We start from the raw sequence: 21,599 nt of genomic DNA on the forward strand, positions 1-21,599 counted from the left end.
ATATGTAGTTATAATGTCAAGGTCTTACAGATACGGAGATTGAACCAATATTTTCTGATTTTGTTGCCAATGATGATTTCCTTATGTATGAATAATACAGATTTTTTTTTTTTTTTTTTGAGACGGAGTTTTGCTCTTGTTACCCAGGCTGGAGTGCAATGGCGCGATCTCGGCTCACCGCAATCTCCGCCTCCTGGGTTCAGGCAATTCTCCTGCCTCAGCCTCCGGAGTAGCTGAGATTACAGGCACGTGCCACCATGCCCAGCTAATTTTTTGTATTTTTAGTAGAGACGGGGTTTCACCATGTTGACCAGGATGGTCTCGATCTCTCGACCTCGTGATCCACCCGCCTCGGCCTCCCAAAGTGCTGGGATTACAGGCAATAATACAGATTTTTATGGTATTTACATTTTGTTCTCATTTTAATCTGTGAGGATTAAATATAGGGTCATTACCTTGTTTTGCAAAGGAGGAAACCAGGGCTCAGAGGTTTTAAGTAATCCAACAGTACAAGTGAAAGAGTCGTCCTTAAAATCTAGGACCACAGACCACAGAGTAGGTGTTCTTTCCCTTGCTCTGCTATAAATAGAAGAAAATCTCCTTGATCCACAAACTATATAATGGTAATCAGGCATGAGCTTAAAACACCCTGAAAGAACAAAAGCTTGAGCTTACCAGTGTCAAGTTCTTCACTGATTTTTATGTTAGGCCAGAAGTCAGCAACTCTGGCCCATCATCCATTTTTGTAAATAAAGTTTTATTGAAACACACCCACCCCCATTTCTTTAGGGGTAATCCATAGCTGATTTTGTTATAACCATAATGACAGGATTGAGCAGTTGAGATATTTGTTGTATGGCTTATAAAGCCTAAATATTTACTATCTGGCACTTTACAGATAAGGATCATCAGCTCCTTTTCAAAATTGTAAGAAATTATCTTACATTTTAATATTATACTTGGCTTAGTTATGATTGTGAATAACCTTTATTATTATTATTATTAGGCAGTCTTAGAATAATATCAGTTCTCAGAATACGAATGGAGTGAGTTCTGATTTTAGTTTTTTGCATGTGAGGCATTACATACTAAAAATTCATTTCCCAAAGGAGCAATTTGTGGCTTTGCCTCTGGTTAAATCCTCCGTCTCTCACCACGTCTCCTTTCTGGTGTCTTTCCCTCTCTCTTTCTCTCACTGTTCCAACCTCACCACCCCACACATGTGTTAATCCGTAGCTAACTCCCTCCCAGCCAAGTGTCATAGCTGCTTCCTCCATCTGTGCTGCCAATTCTATACCTCTTGCTTCTTGGTGAGCTCCTCCTTCACTTCTCCCTTGGTCTTATCTATTTTTAGCCTATTTGTTCTTTCTCATTAATGTTTAAATGGGTTCAAATCTCCCCTAACATAAATAAGATACCTCAGGTCCTACCTCCCGCTCTAGCTACTTTGCTCTTTCTTCTATCTCTCCTAAGTAATTTCCCAGGAAGACTTGTTACTGTCAGTGCCTTTGTCACCATTTACTCCTCAATCTATTACCACTGACTTCTTGTCCACACACACTACAAGTGGGTATATATTTGTATGTAGTTGTTTGTGTGCACATACACACATATTGACACACATTGACACACAAACACACACACATTTTTGTAAATGCTCATTACTTCTTTATGATTAATTCACAAAAGGATAATTGCTCCGTTAAAGGGTAGGTCACATTTAAGCCTTGTAAAAAGCTGTGCTTTCACTTCTACCAGCAGTGAGCCAGAGTGCTTAACGCCAAGTGCTTAACTTAATTGCTGAAAGTGGCATATTATCATTTTTTAAAATTTAGCTAATTGGATAAAGAAGAATAACAGCTTAGCAATGTGATATGGTTTGGCTCTGTGTCCCTACCCAAATCTCATCTTGTAGTTTCAATAATCCCCACATGTCGTGGGAGGGACCCAGCAGATGGTAATTGAATCATGGGGGTGGTTACTTCCATGCTGCTGTTTTCATGACAGTGAGTTCATTCTCATGAGATCTGATGGTTTTACAAGGGGATCTTCCCCTTTTGTTCCGCATTTTTCTTTGCCGCTGCTATGTGAAGAAGCACGTGTTTGCTTCCCCTTCTGCCATGATTGAAAGTTTCCTGGGGCCTCCTCAGCCAGGCTGAACTGTGAGTCCATTAAACCTCTTTCCTTTACATAGTACACAGTCTCAGGTAGATTATTTTAGTTTTATTTGATTACTTACAAAGTTTTAAATGTTTCATGAATGTATTGGCAGAAGATGGAGATCCAAATTCTAATACAAGTATTTTGAACGATTTGTCTAATGTATACCAACTTTAATATAAGCCAGCATTTTAATAATTGTAAAATATTTCTTTTTTTGTTTTAACCAAGTTGTAGCAATAGTTTTTCTGAAATAAAGACGTGCATGAATCTGAATGAACATGGTTTTTAATTTAAGAAAATATCAAGAAACAACTTAAAATGTCAATGATTTGTGAAAATTTTGGTTCTCTCAAGTTCTAAAGTTATAGAGAAATTTTTTTAAATTATGAAAACTAATGATTATGTTTCACTTAATATTTCTTGAAGAAAATTAAAAGTATTTTAAAACTAAAATAGAATAATTTTAATTTAACTTTAAGAAGTATGTTTCTATTTTGTTTTCACAAGTTCTTAATGTGTGACTGAATAAACCATATATTAATTCCTTTAAAAATTAAAAGCTTTTTAAAAATACTTTTGATTATTTTATACTTTTTATTAAGGAATTTGGAGCTAAAGATTTAATTCAATTAGATAAGAATTAAAATATTACAGAAATTTGTAAAATTCTTCCAATTATCTTGCTAACCAGGCCATCTAATATTAGATACATCAAAACAATAATCTTATAATGCTTCTTTACAAAATACTTAAAACTATATAGGTATCATTTGCCACTTCTGGGATGTAAATATAAATGAAAATATGAATAAAATATGCACATAAATTGCTTGGTTTCAGGAGTTAAGGCTTGATGATACATTTGGTCTTGAAGACCAAATATGATTTTAAAATATCTTGCAAGGAAAGGTGTAAGACTCTTGTGTACCTGTGATGTTTGTGAAATTAAAAAAAAACAAATCATAGAACAACACATTCTGAGAAATAATTAGCAAGTTCTACTAAAGAATAATCCCGGAGGATACCATAATATTTTTAAGAACAAATGCTTTCACTTGATTCCAAACTAACTTTTGAATTTTGATTCCTTACATACTCATTTTTTCACTTAACTTAATTTCTATAACTCTATTTAGTTTTCTGGGATGTGGTCTTGTATATATCAGTTGTTCAAGAAATGTTTGTTGAGTGAATCAGTCTCTTTCTTGTAATAATAGACCCCTTATGGTATTTAAATTTAAAAGGTCAAATTTGTGTTATGTATGAAACAATGTGCTTTTTATCGACAATTAAATAAAGTGTAATAAATTAGTTAGAACATTACAAATCTGAGTCTGAGCTGATTTGCTTTTTAAAGCTGATTTGCTTTTTTAAATAAGCTGATTTGCTTATTTACAATATATATCATAAGGATTAAAGTGATACAGAATCTTTGGTCCTGGAATTCTGTTTCAGAGAATCTATTCTAAAGACATAATATTTATACAAAAAATGATTTTAAAACATCTTTTGGAAATACTAAAAATGTTTAAAAATTATCTTCTTTTCTTCTGTATGACAGTCAACAATAGTACTATTATTAATTATCATCAAAGAAACTGAATGAAATGGAACTGGCTAATCAGAAGAATTATGAAATTGAAGAGTTTCTGGATTTGAGACCTAAGATAATTGCCCCAAACAATCAAAATTCATCTATTTCTGTACACCAGGACATAATTTGGTGGAAGGGTCACTCAATTATCCTTAATTCACTTTAGCACACATTTATCTACGAGAGTCTGCTACATATTGAACACTGTGGTAAGTGCTTAGAGACAAGAATCATTAATGGTCGAATATGGAGGGTCTTGGATTTCATACAAAATACTTAGTAATTTATGTTGTAATTACTAAGAATTACAACATAATTCTTATAATCATAAGTGGGGCAGAAGAATAACATACTTAGATTCCTAATTTGAAGATGAGTATAGCAAAAATATAAAGGATGGAGTGAGTAATGGGCAGACCAGAAAGAGAAAGTCCAATTAGAAGACTCTTCAAATGGTCTCAGTGAAAGTAAAATGGAAGCCTGGGATAAGACAGTAGCCATAAACACTGAAAGAGGACACAGGTATGAAGGCCTGAAGTGATGATATGTTTGAGCCTCCATCTTTAACAAAGACAGCAGCATATGAAAGGTCTTATAATATTTGAAACTGAAGAATGAAAAATGCAATGATGGACTTGACTTCCTTAGGAAGTTCCGCTGTCATGCTTGGCCAATTCAGGTGCCTCTCATCCTTCATATAAGAAGCTGATTGGCCATCCACACATGAAGCAATAACTCTCTGAACAGGCCAGTGCAACCACTGGGATGTGTATGCAAAGTGAGTTGAAATTAAAAATATTCACATTTGTTCAAGTAATTATTTAAATATGTTTACCCTTTCAGTTGTTGTTTTGAACAGTGATTTTCTTCTTAATATTGAATCCCAACACAGACTTCAACAGTAAAATACAGTATCATTGTACTATATTTTCCTCTAATTATGAATTACATGACATAAATTTTGGATCATTTTTTCAAACCCAAACTAGCAATACTTAATCATAAAATTTCAAGTTTATAAGGGATCTAATTTGGTGACTGGGAATGCATTAATTAGCATAATTAATACTGGTATTGATGCCATCTTGCATACCATTTCCTTTGCCCTCTCTGTAGGATAGGATTCCTTCCTAACTCCCCATTCCAGCCTCTGTTATGTCCCCAGCGTGGCAGTGGTATTTTATATTTATTTTTTATAATATCTAGGATCTAAAGTTATCTTTCAATTAGCATCTACAGCAGTGTTATTGACACAGAGAAGACTACCTACATACAGAAATAACACATGGCCTAGATGTAACCAGCTTCCAAATGGTTATCTCTGTCTCCTCTCTTTGCATAACTTATCAGGCGTCCCCAAACTATGGGCCCGTGGGCCACATGCCGCCCCCTGACGCCATTTATCTGGCCCCCCACAGCACTTCAGGAAGGGGCACCTCTTCCATTGGTGGTCAGTGAGAGGAGCACAGTATGTGGCAGCCCTCCAACGGTCTGAGGGACAGTGAACTGGCCCCCTGTGTAAAAAGTTTGGGGACGCCTGACTTAGAGCAAGGTTTTGCAGTGTTACCTGCTATAGGAATATATCTCACAAACCACTATGACCAAAAGATATTTTAATGTTCATTTGATTAGCACACAAAAGGAGGGTTACTAAAAAGTCCTAAGCATTTACTGCTGACAAAATCCTTATCAGACATGGGTATCTTCCCTTCTTTCATGATATTTGCCTCCTCTTTACGCCCTATCCTCAATCTCCCTTGCTTTTTATGCAGTGATATTTACAACTACACAGGCTTTCCCAATTCTGTTTTGATATTGAAATACCTATCTGCTGCTGTTTTGATATTCAGATACCTATGACTTCACACTGTGTGCAAGTACATAACAGAATACCATATTGGAGGCAGCTTTGCAACCAACTGAAAAAAATTCCAGCAATGTGAACCTTCCTTAAAGAGTGTATATGAGGGTATGTTGGAGTGGGGATGTGGACGGATTGTGAGTGGTTTTTTTTCCCCATCAAATCTTCCTTGTCACATGTGCAATTTAAACCCAGACTCTACATTTTTCATAGCAGCCCTGTCAGCTCCTCTTTAGAGCAGTCTTTCCTTTCTATTGTCTTGTTTTCTCTGTTTAGCAGTTTGTCCTTTTTACTGCCTCACATTCTGCTGCAGAAAGCAATTTAAAATCCTCTTTTTTTCTCTTTAACATTACAACTCACTTATGAATAGAGCTTATAAAAAAAAGACAATTTTTGGAGAGATAGAGAACATCAGTCTCTCCGCAAGTTAAATTGTATTCTCAAAATAAAAAAAATCAAATTGTAATCCCAAACTACGCCTTATCTACTACTGTACTTGTCAAGGTTTTTAGCTGAAAGCATCAGAAGCTAACTCTGGGGGAGTTGAAGAAAAATAGAATTTTTAAAGAGTTAATTGGGTTAGCTTATAGAACCTGTGGGAAAACAGGAAGCAACAATGAAAGGCTAGACACGAATCAAAGTCAAAAATCACTCCACAGTTCACTGTCTATTGAAGACTACAGTGCTGTATTTATTTCTCAGTACTAGCTGCTTCAGCCTGCACTGCCTTTGTCTCTAAGTATCACTGTGAACTGCCTGGACCCAAAGGGAGCCTTTGCTCATCTTCTCTCCTTGCACTATTGGTTCTCAGTCTGGTGCTTCCAATTGGCTCAGCTGAGGTCGTGTGCTTATGGCTTATGCTCTGGCTTTCCCTACCAGTAGACTAAGGCAATATGCATATCACCCACAGAACTTTCATACTTAATTGCAAGCAAGGCTGGGAGAGGGTATATTTGTTCTTTTAGTCTTCCACATGCCTCAACAGTTTCTAACCTCTGTTCAAACAAATTGTGGGTGTAATCATCTTGTCACAACCCAGTGTAAAATTGCATCTTTAAAATACATTGAATGCTATTAAATGGCATATAACCTATAATGTAAATAATCATACATGATGGTAATAATGTATAGTACATACATACATAATGGTATTATGGATAATTATATAACATGCTAATATAAGATATATGCAATATAAACAATATCAAAGGCACACATACTTTGTAAGAAGAACTGAACAGCTGTCTTAGACATACAATGTTCATTTTACATACAGCCATTACAATTTTATTATCTTGGTTCTTTTCCCCTTTCAGCCCCTAAAGTTTTGAAGTACACATTCATAATCTGTTATTTGGCTTTATAATGAATGTGGTTACTCATGTGGATTCCTTTGAAACTAATGAATTGCAAGCCTTTAACATCTTGTGATACAATGACCAGAGTGGCATTTCCAGTAGCTGTCACTTGGCAGTAGCATTTGGAGCATCGTAGCCTGCGATCCCCATATCTGCTTTGAATGGTAATCACGTCTAGCTTCCACAACCATCTGCCTCTCTCACATTAAATGTGTTGTTAGTAACTGACACCTCTGGCATTTCAACTCCTTCTGCTGCTTTTTTTCTTGCTTCCTCACTTTGCTTGCACTTTACCCTACTATTTCGGGCTTCCTCCCCTACCATCAGATAATCCCACATGCCATTTCTGTTTCCTTGTGTCTCTCTGTTTTCACTGTCAAAGTTTGGATCACTCCCACCCTCAGTCTTGCCAAATATTCATTAGACTAATGGAGAAATAATAAAACGTATTCAGTTACTCAATTTACTGGATAGAACACTTCGTTTTTTGAGATGGAATCATGCTCTATTGCCCAGGATGGAGTACAGTGGCATAATCTCAGTTCACAGCAACTTCCACTTCCTAAATTCAAGCGATTCTCCTGCTTTAGCCTCTGAGGAGCTGGGTTTACAGGAGCCCACCACCGTGTTTGGCTAATTTTTAATTTTTCATATTTTTTAGTAGAGATGAGTTTCATCATGTTGCCCAGGCTGGTTTCGAACTCCTGATCTCAGGTGATCTGCCCACCTCGGCCTCCCAACGTGCTGGGATTACAGGTGTGATATTTCAATAACTTTTCAACAAAGTGGATGGAGATTTACACAATTTGAGGAGAGCAAAGATCACCTGGTGGCCATCTAGCAGATCATCCAACAACGAAACTCTTTTTCTGAGGAATTTAGAAGTAATTAAACTTCCCTGTTATGTAACAGGCATCTGGTACCAGCCTTCTTTCCCCAAAATTTATAAGTATCTAGGATTTCTATGCATCTCTAGAATGCATGCATGTCAAAACTCACTGTGCAAGCTTTGCTGATATCAAGGCACCAAAATGTCTACAAATATAATAATTTATTATGACCTATGTGGCTAATATGGTCCAAATTACCCTGAAGCTCGCAAATGAAGGTCTATAAATACCCCTAAGGAAAGTCCGCCGTGGCATACTTAGTTCTTTCTGACACAGCCTGCTGCACTTTTCTGCAGCATTCTTTCTAGCTAATAAAACTTTCTCTTTCAAATCTGCAATATTGGTAAGTTCTTCTTACTACCCTATACCAACAAGCCTATCACCTTCTGATGCCAGGGCTCTGACACCTTTCCTGCCACAATTGTTATTAAGGTTTTAAAGATCAGATAGTTAAGGTGATGTTACATATATTCCCAATTACTTTCTGCATATTTGTAAACACATGCCTTGTGAGTATTTCTAAATGTAATATTATATTTTTAAACAATACCAAAATTAGATGTCTATTTTTTCATCACAGCTACCAAAACAAAGACATCACCTTTATGCCAAACTTACCCTCATTTTCACACTGTTAACTAAACTTAGATTAATTGTGAAGCTTGTTCAGTAGTAGCTGCAATCAAGAAATCTATTTTTTATTTGGCAAAATTTATCATTAAAACAATTGCTGATGTAACATTTCCTTGCTTGGTGATTCATTGCTTGTTTTTTATTATCAATAGAAATTTTGATATTGCATATATTGAAAAAATATTATATGCATTGGAAGAGAAGAAATATTTCTTTCTGTATCTTAAAAGGCATAAAAAACTATGACTTTGCTCAACTGGATTTCCTTGAACCATCTGGGGGAAGAATATTATCCAGAGCACGGCTAACATAGGCCATCTTGGGAAAATGTCAGATAAGTAAAGACTTCAAAGAAGTTGGCTAACGTGTAATTGAGGAGTCCAAGGATTTTATTGGTCGGTCAGCTGACGTTCTGATTGTTTTTGGAATGACTGGTTTAAAATGCTGCATGGAAGAGACAGTTCTTTCTTGTGGATTATTAGTTGTGCTAATAGCTAATTACCTCCCCCAGTCTGAGTTTATCATGACTATTGGAAAAGAATTTAGTTCTAACATAATGTGCTAGAGGGGTTGAAATGAAATGACTGAGTGGCAGGGACAAGAGAGGGCCAGTGTGGAAAATTCTCACCCGCCTTGGTCCTTCACGCTTTCCAAGAAGCATAATAAAAGAAGCAGCAACACCCACACACTAAGAATGTGTCTAACAATCAAAGCAGTCAAGTATTTAAAAATTATTCCTGAAATTGTTCAGAGGTGCTTGCTTATTAGTCGGTTTAATTTCATGTCTTCCTATCCATAGAATCATTGGTTTGAATGCCTTTCAAACATAAAATACTCAAAACTTCTAGGAAAAAAATATATCTAGGTATTATGGGATACATTTTCAAATCAAGACGTAAGACTTATTTTATTTGGAAGAAAATAAATGTAGTCTCCCTCAGCAGAATATTTCTGAGTGAAAGATTGAATTTCTAAAACTGTTCAGCTACAAGTTTTGCAAACCACAATATATGAGTGATCAGAATTTTGAGACTCTCTATTGAGGAGAAAAAGAAGCAGATATCCTAGAAAGTTTTAGAAGATGTGAGTAGGGTGATGTAGCAGCTGGTTTGGGAAAGGAAAGTTTAATTATTACTGTATCCAGGTAATGGAGAAATTTAAGAATTGTAATAATGTTTTTGGTTTTTTGTTTTGTTTTGTTTTGGTTTTGGTGTGCCCTCTCATTTTTATCTCTTCATAAAGCTTTAAATTTTATATTATTTATTACAATTGCAGTTATATTTGGGGTATAGTTGGAAGTTGACAGATAAATGATTTAAATTACAGCAGGCATGAAGGGTCTAGTTCTAATTGAGTTACCCATATAAACATTGTGGGAACTTTTCAGATAATATTGTGAAAAGTATTCTCATTTTGTGATGAGAATCTCATTTTGTGATGAGATGTTATTAACTTTTTGACTATTAATCTCAGTAACTCAGTGTATTCGTTCATTCTCACACTGGTATAAAGATACTACCTGAGACTGGGTAATTCAAAAGAGGTTTAATTGGCTTACAGTTCCACGTAGCTGTAGAGGACTCAGGAAACTTATAATCATGGCAGAAAGCAAAGAGGAAGCAAGGCACATCTCACATGGCAGCAGGAGAAAGACAGTGGGCAGAGCAAACTACCCCTTGTAAACCATCATATCCTGTGAGAACTCCCAACATAATCTGTGAGAACTCCCACACTATCATGAGAACAGCACGGGAGAAACCACCCACATGATCCAGTCACCTCCCACCAAGTATCTCCTTCAATACATGGGGATTACAACTTGAGATGAGATTTGCATGGGAACACAAAGCCAAACCATATCATTCTACCTCTGGCACTACCCAAATAACATGTCCTTTTTAAATTTCAAAACCATCATGCCTTCTCAACAGTCCCCCAAAGTATTAACTAATTCCAGTATTAACCCAAAAGTTCAAGTTCAAAGTCTGACCTTAGGCAAGGCAAATCCCTTCTTTCTATGAGCCTTTAAAATAAAAAAATAAAAAACAAGTTAGTTACTTCCAAGATACATTGGGGATACAGGCACTGGGCAAATTCTCCCATTGCAAAAGGGAGAAATTGGTGAAAACAAAGGGTCTATGGGCCCCATGCAAGTCAAAATCCAGCAAGGTGGCCATTATATCTTAAAGCTTCAAAATAATCTCTTTTGATTCCATGTCACATCCAGAACATGATGATGCAAGGAGGGGAGGCTCCCAAGGCCTTGAACAGCTCTACCCCTGTGACTCTGGAGGGTACAGCCCCCATGGCTACTTTCCTGGGCTGGTGTCAAGTGCTTGCAGCTTTCCCAAGCACAAAGTGCAAGCTGTCAGTGGATTTGCTGTTCTAGGGTCTGGAGGACGATAGTTTTTTTTTCATAGCTCCACAAGGCAGTGCTTCAGTGGGTACTCTGTGTTGGAGCATCAACCTCACATCTTTCCTCTACATTGCTCTAGTAGAGAGTCTCCATGAGGGCTCTGCCCTTTAGCAAAATTCTGCCTGGGCATCCAGGTGTTTCCTTATGTCCTCTGAAATCTAGGTGGGGGCTCCTAAAGCTCAATTCTTGTCTTCTGTGCACCCTCAGGCTAACACATGTGGAAGCTGCCAAGGCTTGTGGCTTGCACCCTCTGAAGTAATGGCCCAAGCTGTACCTTGGTCCCTTTTAGCCACAGCTAAGGATGGAGTGGCTGGGAAACAGGACACCAAGTCCTGAGGCTACACAGAACAGCACAGTGCCAGGTCTGGCCCAGGAAATCATTTTTTTCCTTCTAGGACTCCAGGTCTATGATGGTAGGGGCACTGCTGTCAAAATATTTGACATGGTCTGGAGACATTTTCGTCCTTGTCTTGGCTATTCACATTCAGCTCCTCATTACTTACATATATTTCAGCAGCTAGATTGAATTTATCCCCAGAAAATAGGTTTTTATTTTCAACCACATGGTCACACTGCAAATTTTCCAAACTTTTATGCTCTTCTTTCCTTTTAAATATAAGTATCAGTTTCAGGTAATTTCTTTGTGAAGGTGTATGTCTGAATGCTTTCAGACTCAGCTGAATGCTTTGTGGCTTAGAAATTTCTTCCACAAGATACCCTAGATGATGTATCTTAAGTTTTAAGTTCCACAGATCTCTAGGGCAGGGGAAAAATGCTGCCAGGCTCTTTGCTAAAGCACAGCATGAGTGATCTTTATTCCAGTTCTCATGAAGTTCTTCATCTGTATCTGTGACTACCAAGGCCTGGACTTAATTGTCTACCTCATTATCAGTATTTTGGTCAAAACCATTAAACATGTCTCTAGGAAGTTCCGACCTTTCTTACATCTTCCTGTCTTCTTCAGAGCCCTCCAAGCTGTTTCAACCTCTGCCTGCTGCCCAGTTCCAACGTTGCTTCCACATTTTCAGGTTACCTTTAAAGCAGTACCCCACTTCCAGTACCAATTATCTATATTAGTCCATTCTCACACTGCTATAAAGATACTACCTGAGAGTGGTTAATTTATAAAAGACAGAGATTTAATTGACTCACAGTTGTGTGTGGCAGGGGAGGCCTCAGGAAACTTACAATCATGGTAGAAGGTGAAGGATAAGCAAGCACATTCTTACATGGCGGCAGAAGAGGGAGGGCATGCAGGAGAAACCTCCGCTTTTAAACCATCAGATTTCATAAGAACGCCCTCACTATCATGAGCCCAGCATGGGGGAAGCCACCTCCATAATCCAATCACCTCCCACCAGGTGTCTCCCTCAACACTTGGGCATTACAACTTGAGATGAGATTTGGGTGGGGACACAGAGCCAAACCATATCACTCAGTATGATAAAATAATTAAGAAACATGGCTTATTTGTAATTTTTCAGCAGAAACATGTGATAATGGTAGCGTATTTTATACAACCAAACATTATCTCAGATTATGCAGCTAGAAAAATGTACTTCAAAAGAGAGTATCAGTGATGAAAAATATGGTTCATCTCTGATGATTGATTGGCTTTATATTTGTACATCAGGAGACTATGTTACTGTGGAACTAGATTTCAAAAAAAACAGTTTAGAGAGTTTATTCCTCTCAAGATATTCTGACCCTTAATATATGGTAACAAGTAAACGTTATATTTGATCTAAGACTATTTGTGTACACAATATTTCTTCATAATGAAAAATTATAGTAAATATGAAACCCTCAAATACCAATACTTGATTTTACTTGTTTTGTTTTTATTTACAACATTTCACATATGGTAAGCATACACATTTGGAAAAATAAAGCATAAAATATAAATGATTACATTTTCTGAAAATTTGATTATTCTCTACTTAGATAACAATATAGTTGTTATTACACATTTTTAAAAAATATATGTTAATATGTGTGTGAGGCTTAGTATCCTGGAACATAAATGGACTATATTTACTAAGGAACCAATTTTTGTATATACAGGAATACAAGTTTTTATTTTATTTTATAGTAACTTCTCAATACATGTATAATAAATCTATGAAAAAAAATAGCTGGGTAGGCCAGGTATGGTGGCACACACCTGTAATCGCAGCACTAGGGGAGCCTGAGGTGGGTGGATTACTTGAAGTCAGAAATTTGAGACCAGCATGGCCAACATAGTGAAACCCTGTCTCTACTGAAAATACAAAAATTAGTCAGGTGTTAGTGCACACCTGTAATTCCAACTACTCGGGAAGCTGAGACAGGAGAATTGCTTGTACTTGGGAGGTGGAGCCTGCAGTGAACCAGGGCAAGATCACACAACTGCACTCCAGCCTGGGTTGACAAGATGCTGTATCGAAAAAAGAAAAAAGATTGCTGGATAATCAAAGCAGCTCACTCAATTGTACAAAAAGGTGCAAGTAGCACATCGTTAAAATATTTGTCCATTTCATATTGAAATATCGAACCATTTGTAATGATTCTCTTGTTGAGACCATTACAACCCCACAGCATAACTAGTGATTTTCAAAGTATGTTCTCTGGTCCAGTGACCTTATTATCACCTGAACACTTGCTGACAATCTGTGTCTTAACATAGCCTCCCAGTGATTCTGAGGGAAATTCAGGTTTGTAAACCACTGGCCTAGGCTAAAGCATTGGGCCAATGCTTCCATGTTCATACTCTACTCTCTCTTCCCTTTGTTCTCACAGAAAGAAATGCTGTCCATTAGCACACCTGGGCCAGTCACATTTTATCTCACTAGAATTTATCCAACAGACATAACCACTCTAAGTCTGGAAGTATGTGATAGTTTTTGGAGCTGGAAAGTCAAGTACACCTAGCTACAACTAAAATAGTCATTTTGGGGCCCTGTAAACAGCCAAGGGTGTTGCTTTACTGACACAGATAGGGAAACAGAGCAGATACATAGAAAGATGAGAAAAAGGGGCAGAAATGTAAGAAGTAGCCATCTTTGTTCTTATACTACTCTTGCTCTTGGTTCTGATAGTAATTTCCAGTTGTTTCCAGTAATTTCTGTTTTTGGGTTTCATGGAGTTCTCCTGCATATTTATCATAATTCATCCCCCTTTTATTTTCATGAAATTAGACAGATTTCACTCTCTTACAGCAAAATAATTCTAACAAGAAATTTTTGCATAATAACAGTTGTTTAGCAGTTCAAATAAAGGAAAGCAAAAGTAGTCAACTATTGAATGTGGCTAGGTGCATTTACAATTAATTGGTGGATGTGGTAACTGGAATGAACCTTTTAAAATACAAATTAAAATGCTAAAAGCAAACAAACCAAAGGTGTACTTTGAAGCATTGTGGATAATTGCTTTCCACTTATTAAACTACCCTATGGATGTCATTTCTAGAACACATTCTACTTGTTCTAGTTTAAATGGATCTCACAATGCTTTAGAGATGTTGTAGGGAAAAAATAAAAACCTCAAAGTTTTAGCTTACTGTTTATTTGTTTTTTGATTTTACAGATTTTATTTGATATTTCAAATCTCATTTTTTTTTTCCACTAGAAATTGAAGAAAATGTCTGCATTGCAGTGTTTTGGTACGGCATGAGATTTTACGTGCGAAAGGAAGTTTCTTAAGATATCTCTTAAGAGGTTTAATTATTTTTTAATATTTTATTTCTATTTTCTCATAATTTCTTGTATTTTTAATTGGCATTTTATTGATACCAACATAGCTATTGATTTTGATGGGTTCTGTGTTTGAATTATCATTCTAAAATCTATTATTTTTGTATAATTAGTATTCATTATATTTTAATATCTTGACTATAAATATTTTGTCATAGCAAGCAAAAATACTACCCATATTTTTGTTTCATGTATCAACAACTGCAAATAAAATACTATAAAGAAAACTCTTTCTTTCCATTTTTCTACCAGTTTCACAGAATGGACCATACATAAATTTAAGAATCAATAATCATGAAATAAAATGTCCAAATTTCATGACATTTCATTGTATGTTCTATTAATGTGTTTGGCCATAGCAAAAGTGACAATGGAAATCTTGTCTTAATAGAACATTTAATGAAATAGAAACTTACCTCCTAGGCAATTTGCAGGATGTAGAATTAGAAAGTAATGCTGATCTGCCAAGGCTATCAAAATGAAAAGGCCAGGAAGACCTATGACCCAAAAAAGCTTCCAGTAGGGTTTGCCCCAGTTATGCATGCATGAATTCCCTCCCTATTGAATACTTCAGATCACCTCTGCTGCTGAATCATGTTCAACAAAACAAACACATTTTCTAGTTTGCTCTCATCCATGACTGATGCCATTAGTAATGACCTTTTCTTTTGCAACAAGATTTATTCACAGTCAAAATTAAGAAGGGAGGAAGACATAAATTCCACCAGAGAGGGTTCATCCTTCTTGTTTTCACTTTTCTCACCCACATGATTCATTCTTTCCTGCGATGAATTCCAAGATCTCGTCATCACAATGTACTGCTACAGTGCAAACTTCTGGAACTGGTCCTTACACTTTCCAGCTATAAATGCCACCTATCTCACAATCTATGCCCACATTAAGTCACATTTACGGTTTTGTCTCTCTGTCTAATTACACCACCTCTGGACAAAGTCAGCACAGTAAGCTCTCCATAGTCACCATCCAGGTCCGCATGCATGAAACCTGCCTTTAATCCTTGACAAATATCCCAGATTCCTTTTTTCTTAACTCTCTGCATGCGTTTATGACTGTCAAAACCTGCTTACTTGAATTCAGATATTATGTAACTTATTCTACTGAAGGAAAACCACAGAAGTGAATGTCTTGGCTCACTGGTCACCTATGTTACCGAATATCGAGTTAGCCTCTCTGCAGCTTATCATCATCGTTGATGCCTCATGAGGTACGGATTGACAATTCTAAGCTTAGGTATGAAAAATTTAATTTTGTTGAATCCCTGTCAGCAAAGTCGTAGACACTTCAAATAATCTTATTTTATTCTTCACAATGATGTGAGGGCTGTTTATTATTGCATTTTCCACACTGATACTCAGGGAAATTAAGTTGAAATCACTCATCACAAAATTCCTTTCTACTCAGCTATTTTGGCACAATACCAATGCTGCCTCTCAGTATGCCGAAATTCAACATGTTCATTCAAAGGATTATTGTGATGTGTCATTATTCACATGATTATTCAACATATTATTCATGTGGTTGAGATCTGAATTATTCTAACCAAGCTTACCACGGCACTAACAGTCTCCCTTGAGTCTCAGTTTATCAACTTTTACTAGAAATTCCCATTCTGATATGCAATCCTTTTGAAATTTGGTGTATAGATAATTTTAAAAATTGTTTCCAATTTAAGTTGTAAGTAATGTTTCTTTTTTTTTTTTTCTTTTTTTTTTTAGTGATACCATCACCTTACATACAGTTTGCTGGTTGGTTTCCTAACTTCAGTTATTGAAGCTTGAATATGGTACAAGACAAATCACTGAAACTCAGAGTTCTAATCGTATTTTTTCTTCACTAATATTTGCTGGATTCATTTTTTGCAAGCAAGACTTTCTTTTACCTAATATGTACCCTATTTTCTAAGTTTTTAAAGAACTCTTACATTGAAATAAACTCCAGGAAAAGGGTACAATAAATTGTTTCCCCCAAATTGGCATTTACTTACCTAGTTCATCTTTATTTCTAAAATGCCTTGACCATCTGTCTCTGCCAATAATGTATTATTTACCTGGACTCTCCTAAAAGGACACTGCCTTTGGAAACCATGCTATCAAATTTAAATGACTTCTTCCTTTTGCTGTCTTCATTTCTGTTTTCATTTTTATTCTTCATATATACACCTTTACTTGGATACAATCTATATAAATGGGGCAGTGGTGACATTTAAACATGACTTATGTACCAAGGACTATTCTAAGAATTTTTCATTAAAATGCATCATTTTATTGAAATACTCACAAAACGCCTATTAGGTAATTAAGGCTATCCTTACTGATGGATTGGAAAACTGAGAGTGAGTAAACCAGAGACTAGCAGAATCCAAAGTTTGTGCACTTATGTAAGCTTTCAATTCTGCTATCAGAATACATGTATTCTGATAAAACTATATTGTGTGTGTGTAGCAATGTATACACTGAACATCCACATCCTGAATTTTTTTTGTTTTTTGTTTTGTTTTGTTTTGAGTTCAGTGTCTCATTCTGTCACTCAGGCTGGAGTTCAGTGGCATGAACACAGCTCACTGCAGTTTGACCTCCTGGGCTCAAGAAATCCTCCCATGTCAGCCTCACAAATAGCCACCACATGGAGCTAATTTTTAAATTTTTTTTTTTCTGTGATAATAGGGTTTCAATCTGTTTCTCAGGCTCATCTCAAACTCTCAGGTTCAAGCAGTCCTGCTCCCTTGACCTCCCAATGTGCTAGGATTAAAGGCGTGAGCCACCATGCTCAGCCTATTATGTTTTAGATACACTTTTAAAAATCATCTGATGAAGGATTTTTTTTTTTTACGTTTCACATTTTATGACGAGCATAGTTGCTATTAGTCACTGTATCTGATCATCTCAGATGATTGCCTCCAATAGGTCTATGTCTCTGTTAAATATTAAAAATGTACAGCGACAGTTCAGTTTGGCTATTGAGATTTCCATTCAAGGCACTTGATTACTTGTTAGAACATACACTGGAATATAAAATAAAATAGGAATAAAGAAGACCTTTAAGGTATTCACACCCAGGGAAGGGTGGAAGACTTGGATGGGCCCAGGAAAGGGCACACATGGCAACGGCAATTTCTGTGCTGGTGTATGTGATCACTGCAGTGTGTGGAGAGTGCAAGTGAATGCAGGAGAGAACTTATCTACCTACATCGTGCCTTCCTAGAGCAGGTGGCAGAGGACTGCGTCTAGAAGAGAAACAGAATTTGTCAGGTTGGCGAAGGAGGAGTGTGGCTAGAAAAGCCATTCCAAGCCAAGAAATTCATGGATGCAGATGATGATATTTTAGGTTAACTTTGGATAGATCAGTAATTAAAATATTAACTAATCAAATAATAAAACAGAGGCGTGAAATAGTAGAGGATAGTGAGGAAGTTGCAGCATTTCTGTGTGTCTGTACTTAGGATTCACAGAGAAGAAGGCAAGAGATGAGTCAGGAAAGCTAGATTGGGTGAAATTCGTGAAAACACAGCATTGCACTGTTTTGAGTATTGTGGTGGTTCATAAAAAGACTTTTATTAACTATGTGATTTTGGTAGTTATTTTTCTCATATTTGTTGTGAGGAATACGACTGAACATAAAGCTTTTAGTATAGAATGGAGGATTTAATATGCAAACAGTAAATGGTAAGAGTCCTTGTTTTGCCATTATCATTGTTGCTCTCATTATTATCATTACAAAGAAGCAATTTGACACTATGGGCAAATTTTAAGCAGGAAATTAACAGAATCATATCTGTGGTTTGAATAGGTGTGTGTTTATCCCATTGATGCTTTGTCATTCACTTTTAAGTGCTATATTTTTCCTTCTTTTGCTTTTCTTTTTAAGAATATAGAGCAATGGGTATCACAAAACATAACCAGCTAATTCTGCATTTGAAAAGCGGTGAATTTTTGGAGGCCACATTTTCTAAGAGTCAGCTGGTCTAGGGGTCAGCTCTCCAAGCCTGCTTTCAGACTCTTCCTTTTTTCCTACCCTGACAAGTTTTCAGATCCCATCATATCTGTCATCTCCATTTTCTCATTTTGTTCTGCTTTCTCTACTGCCACTACAGATATTTCCAAAAACAGAATAGAACTGGTTTTCACAGGCAGTAAAGTTGCAAGTCCAGTATCTGTCAGGGCAGGCATATAAAGGAGGAGCAACTTTCTAAAGAAACAGGTCTCTTTCTGTCCAGTAGGAAACTGCAAAGTTGCTGAATCATTTGGATTCGGCATATATAATATAGTGGCTTACTGTTCACAACCCTTCACCCGCTTGCAGCAATAGGATTTTACGTAGTCAATCACAGTTATGTGGGAATTCCTGTTCATTCTGATCGGAATAAGCATCAGAACCCTATGAATTTTTGCGAAGTCATGTGGCTGCTTTGGCCAATGAATATGAGCAGCCATGACATTGGCTATGATTAACCAGAAGCAATCGTATCAATCAATGAATATGAGCAGCCATGACATTGGCTATGATTAAGCAGAAGCTTTAATGTGATTATTTGGCGCAGCCCCTGTCTCGCCTGTTATTTTCTCTGTGTTGAAAACTGCATGATGGTGCCTGCTTCTTCACTCTGGGCTCCTGGAATCAAAATACCAGTGAAACTGAGCCCAGCCAACCCAAACTCACCCAGCAGTTCTCAGATGAGCAAAAAGCAAATATTCTTGCTCTAAGCCTTTGAGAATTGAGGGTTGCATGTTATTGTAATATAAAAGCTGACTGATAAAGAAAACCCAGACCTGAAATCTCTTAACACACCATAGAATCCAATGGCTCTTCTATAGTAACATCAGAATACGTCCCTTCTCCACAAATTAACATCTATATGAAAATGCATGATGGCAAGCCTGAAGCTGAGTCATATACTGGATTTAAGTAATGCTTTGGAAATAATAATGGAATATTAAGTTAGAAAAATGTAGCCCCTAAAGCCTAAATTTCTGAGTTACTTCATCCTCTGATTCATACTATCCTCCCACCCCACTTTTTAAAGTTGAAATCATAAATTTAATTAAAATTAGCATCTATCATATTTTATGAGGTCCTTGACTGCAAAAGCTGGATAACTTCTTTGCTACCTTCAACTTAGAATATCATCAGTGTTCAAAATAAAATTCTTAACTATTTTATGATTCCTTATATTTAACTATTTTATCACAAAATTACACAAGGAAAAGAGATGTTTTTTAAAATTTCAGGTAACACCACATTTTGACAGCATATCTGCTTTTGGTTTATAAGTATGCATAAACACATTATGCAAGGCAAAAAAAATTCTAAAAATCTGCTTATAATTAACATATTAAAAAAGTATCCAACAATTTTATTGCTTCCCATGTAAAAGGTAAACATTTTCAATGTTATTCCATATAAAGGAAAAGTGAAGCAAATTTTACAAAACATAAAACAAAGTGCCATTACTATATTTGGTGTCTGTCATTAACAATAATACAATTGTAACTTGTGTAAAATTAAGATAACAAAATTTATTTACATTCACAAAATTGAACACTTTAAAAGCTAAAGTTTCATTGTATTGGGGTGATTTAATTCTATCTTTATGGTTGCAATTTTTTTTAAGTTGTAGGCGATTTTCTAAGGTGTAAGATTATGTTTTGTGTCATTGTGATGTTTCTACTCTGTGTAATCTGATAGTCATAAAAACTAGATAGAATATCTAATTTCTATCACCTGCTTATTTCATATTTATGTATAAGAAAGTCTATCAACCAAGAATGCTTCATTGGAAAAATTGTCACTAATGCAAACAATAAACTAAATGACGCTTATGGTAAGAAAATAATGGCTATTTTGTCACCTTGAGTTCACTAAATTATAATCTTGATATGTTATTGAAAAACAGTATGCATGGTAATTTTATTTCTTTTATTATACTTACAAGACATACTTATATCCCATTTAAATGCTATCCTTTTCAATCTAGAATAATTATAATGACTACTAATTTTAGAAATTTAAGGGTGTCAAACATGATAAACATCAATCCACCACCAGCAGAGTTACCTACACATAGCACACCCACACTTTCTATGGCACTAGTTCCCATAGAGAGCAGGCCTTGCTGGATACTGGCTAGTAAATTACACATATGAGAATCATACGGGTGAAGGCAGTGAGCACAGAGATGCCATCAGTAGACACCAGGGCCATCGGTAAGCAGAAGTCATGGGATAGGCTGAAGGGTCACAGAGACTGTGAAGTTGGCCACAGTAAGAGAGTTAAAGCCCTGTGCTAAGGCACCACTATACCAAGATAGGCAACCACAGGTTTGTCATAACAAATCTGCCTTGCTTTCTATCCATGAGGCCTTTAAATTGTTATTAGTAAGTATTGCCCTGGCTAAAGGTCACTGCTGTGGTGAATAGGAAACTCACAATTATGGAGCAGTGCTTCGGTTGAACCCTATGAAACTGTTGCTTCTATAGGCCAAAATTGCTTCAATATTAGTAATTTAATAGAATTCAGCCTCATGTGCAGTATTAGATGCTCCACCTATTTGGAATCAGTTATCATAACACGCCTCAGACAAAGGTGCTATTATCATCTCTCTTTTAATAGCTGCTGAAATTTATTATCTAAGATGTTACCTCTAATTTATAATTGAAGGTGTTACCCTGATGATGATATTTTAGGTTAACTTTGGATAGATCAGTAATTAAAATATAACTAATCAAATCATAAAACAGAAAAAAATAAAAGTAGATTACTAAACACCTTTGGTGGAAGAAGACTAAATTAAAAACAGAAAAAAATACAAACTTTGGGGTAATTTGTTTCTGGCATCTAACAGGTTTCATTTATGTTGCTGGTGGTCTGGAAGGACTACAGGATTTTATCTCTCCAAAAGAAAAAAAAAGGCAGGAATTTTAAAATAAAATGTAAGT

General features: G+C 36.2%; 1 protein-coding gene across 2 annotated transcripts in view; it reads right to left on the minus strand.

The window, feature by feature from the left end:
* CNTNAP2 (contactin associated protein 2) overlaps window positions 1-21,599 on the minus strand; it is a 2,246,749-nt gene that overhangs the window by 2,106,897 nt on the left and 118,253 nt on the right. The window lies entirely within an intron of this gene.

The sequence above is a fragment of the Saimiri boliviensis genome, chromosome 10 (genome assembly GCF_048565385.1).
Source record: "Saimiri boliviensis isolate mSaiBol1 chromosome 10, mSaiBol1.pri, whole genome shotgun sequence".
NCBI lineage: Eukaryota > Metazoa > Chordata > Mammalia > Primates > Cebidae > Saimiri > Saimiri boliviensis.